We start from the raw sequence: 3,275 nt of genomic DNA on the forward strand, positions 1-3,275 counted from the left end.
CCAAAGAATACATAGCTTAAATCTCCCTGGTCTAGGAAATAGAGAACAGAGAGACCCAATTAATGTCACTTATGCCAGCTAAACCCAAGGACAGGTGAAGTCAGGGGAACAAATAACAAAACCCCATTAAAAGCCAGGCAGACCCAAGGTAAAAGTAAAACAGTAGAGAAGACCAAAGAATATTCCTAAACCCCACTATGTGCTCATTTTAATACATCAGGCTATTAAAAATGCACTGGAAAGCTAATGAATATTCTGCTGAAACCCTCCCCTAAGATTCTCACCCACAGAAAAAAGATAAAAAGCCCCCAGAACAGAGACTCATAGTGGGCTCTCTCTAGAACATGCCCATGCCCCTTCCTGGGCAAGAACCTTTTATTTTCTCCTAAACTGTAAGGGTCCCCAGGAAACTTGAAGCCAGAGGAACAGCAGGCAGCAGTAGCTTGACCAGGACTTGCCCCCTGATCCTGTCTCCAGGGCCCCTTTTCTCTGATGTCCCAGTGAGCCAACAGCAGCCCTGCCTAGGCTCACTCCTTTCCTATAACTCTTCTAGGGAGCCAAAGCCAAGCACTGCCTAAGCTCTCTCCTGTTATTTCTTCTACTCTAAGTCCTTCCTTTGTGTCCCTGTCCCCAGGCTTAATAAGCATACTCTCAAAATCACCTGGACTCCTGTTGTGAAATCTTTCCTACACAAAGTTAGGCCAGCTTGAGGGAGACTCAATCCAGGGTGCCACTGTCTGGGTCCAGGCTATCCCTATCAAGTAACACTGCAATGTCCCAATTTCTAATAGAACTCCTGGTCACTTCATGGAGAACTGGGAAGTGAGAGAAAACATGATTCTGTGTGAACTCCATGTATATTTCTTAAAGTAAGAACAAAGGACCATTTCACTATATGGCTCCAAGTGATTACTTTCATTCCTCATCTATTAAGCTAGTGCAATAACATGTGTTCTATTAAATTGCAGTTTATATTATTATCTATTGGATCTATTATCTACACCCTGGCTGGTTTGGCTCAGTGGATTGAGCGTCGGCCTGTGAGCTAAGTGTCGCTGGTTCGATCTTCCAGTCAGGGCACATCAGAGAAGGAAAACTCTGACTCCAAAAAACCTCTGCTGCCTTGCAGCATACCTCTTCAGGGGAAAGGCTAAGGGAGTAAACCCCGAAAATCCGGAGCCGGAGTCCCTAAGGCAGTTTGACGTTGTAGTCAACACCGGCAACTCCTGCGGCGCACCTGAAGCCAAGCTGTATTGACTCCGTCTTTCCCTTGGATCCTTCAGCTGCGAAGAGAGGGGGGGGGGTCTGCTGCATGGGCAACAGCAGACCCTCCATATCACCCTGCCCAGGCTCTGTAGCTTCAGCTTCACTGGAGAGGACACTCCAGCGTCATCGCAAGATGTCGATTCAACACGGGAGGAGACAGATACCGTGTCACTCCCGAGTCGGACTACACAACCATTCTCGGCGGTGCAGATAGACTCTTAAGAAGCTACACCATCGTCTCTCGAGACGGACGGCTGCCGATGATGATGATTGGATCTATGTTAACAGAAAATTAGGCAATAAATATTAAAAGAGCTTTAAAAGTCAAGCACTCTGTCAAAACAAGACACTACTTGAAAGACATGAGTTTAAGGAGAAAGGCTCTTCCTTTCCTTCTGGCCGCAGCCATCAGATAAGCCAAGATGGGCGCTTACAAGTACATCCAGGAGCTGTGGAGGAAGAAGCAGTCCGATGTGATGCGCTTCCTTCTCCGGGTGCACTGCTGGCAGTACCGCCAGCTCTCTGCACTCCACAGGGCCCCCCGCCCCACCAGGCCCGATAAAACGCGCAGGCTGGGATACAAGGCCAAGCAGGGTTATGTCATATATCGGATTCGTGTGCGCCGTGGTGGCCGCAAACGCCCCGTTCCCAAGGGTGCCACCTATGGCAAGCCTGTCCATCATGGTGTCAACCAGCTAAAGTTCGCCCGAAACCTTCAGTCTGTTGCTGAGGAGCGAGCTGGGCGCCACTGCGGGGCTCTGAGAGTCCTGAATTCTTACTGGGTCGGTGAAGATTCCACATACAAATTCTTTGAGGTTATCCTCATTGATCCATTCCATAAGGCTATCAGAAGGAATCCTGACACCCAGTGGATCACCAAACCGGTCCACAAGCACAGGGAGATGCGAGGGCTGACATCTGCCGGCCGCAAGAGCCGTGGCCTTGGGAAGGGCCACAAGTTCCACCACACCATCCGTGGGTCTCGCCGCGCAGCTTGGAGAAGGCGCAATACTCTCCAGCTCCACCGTTACCGCTAATCTGAGGGATGTTTGTAAAATTCTTACCTAATAAACAATTTAGGACAGTCATGTCTGCTTAAAAGTGTAATTTGTTAAAACTAGTTGTCTGCAGATTGTTTCCTGAATGCATTGTCAAATTATGAAAGTTAAAGTGCAATAATGTTCGGAGACTATAAGTGATGGTGTATCGTTTCTCCTAAGATAAAACACTTGCTTTTGCTTTATCAGCGATTTTCAACCTTTTTCATCTCATGGCACATATAAACTAATTACTAAAATTCTGTGACGCACCAAAATGTATTAGTTTTATGCTGATCTGACCAAAAATATAGGTGTAATTTTGATTCATTCACACCAGATGGCTATTGTGTTGGCTGTAGTCATTTTTATATTTGACAATCTTAAGGGGAGAAGTCAGTGCCCTGGCTAAATAGTTGGGTATTGCATGTTTTAAAAATTGCGGCACACCAGTTGAAAATCGCTGCTTTTTCTTGTTAGGGAGTTTTCTATGTCAGTGTTTATAATGCTGTTTGGTGTGATAGGTGTAAAATAAATTCTGTGAAAAAGGAAAAAAAAAAAAAAGAAAGACATGAGTTTAAGAAATTGGAATGGGTTCTTATTTAGTTTGGGGTGATTATCCCAATGATTTTTATTTATGGTTTCCTCTCGTGCTCTAACAAAAACATCACGATTTGAAATTGAATAGTAGATCTTACTCTGAATCTAGCTTCCTGGCTATATAAGTGATTAACTGACATTTAGAACTCAAGTTTGGCAACTCCCAAATGGTCAATGCCTAATAATCAGAAGAAAATGAGATGAAAGAAGCAGCATACAGAGAAGGCTCATGGATAATCCTTTGCTTCTGTGAACTTTCTGCCTGGAAAAATTACCTAGAAACTGTCTCATTATTTAGGGCACATTATTTATAAGCACCAGAATCAGAGTTGTGGAAAGGAAGAACAAGTTGTAATGGGACCTGGTGATGGT

General features: G+C 45.1%; 1 pseudogene; it reads left to right on the forward strand.

Moving 5' to 3' along the window:
- Window positions 1–1,651: 1,651 nt before the first annotated feature.
- LOC150005846 (large ribosomal subunit protein eL15 pseudogene) lies at window positions 1,652–2,350 on the forward strand (annotated as a pseudogene).
- Window positions 2,351–3,275: the final 925 nt, after the last annotated feature.

Source organism: Furipterus horrens, unplaced genomic scaffold (assembly GCF_987537825.1).
Source record: "Furipterus horrens unplaced genomic scaffold, mFurHor1.1.pri manual_scaffold_6, whole genome shotgun sequence".
Classification (NCBI taxonomy): Eukaryota; Metazoa; Chordata; class Mammalia; order Chiroptera; family Furipteridae; genus Furipterus; species Furipterus horrens.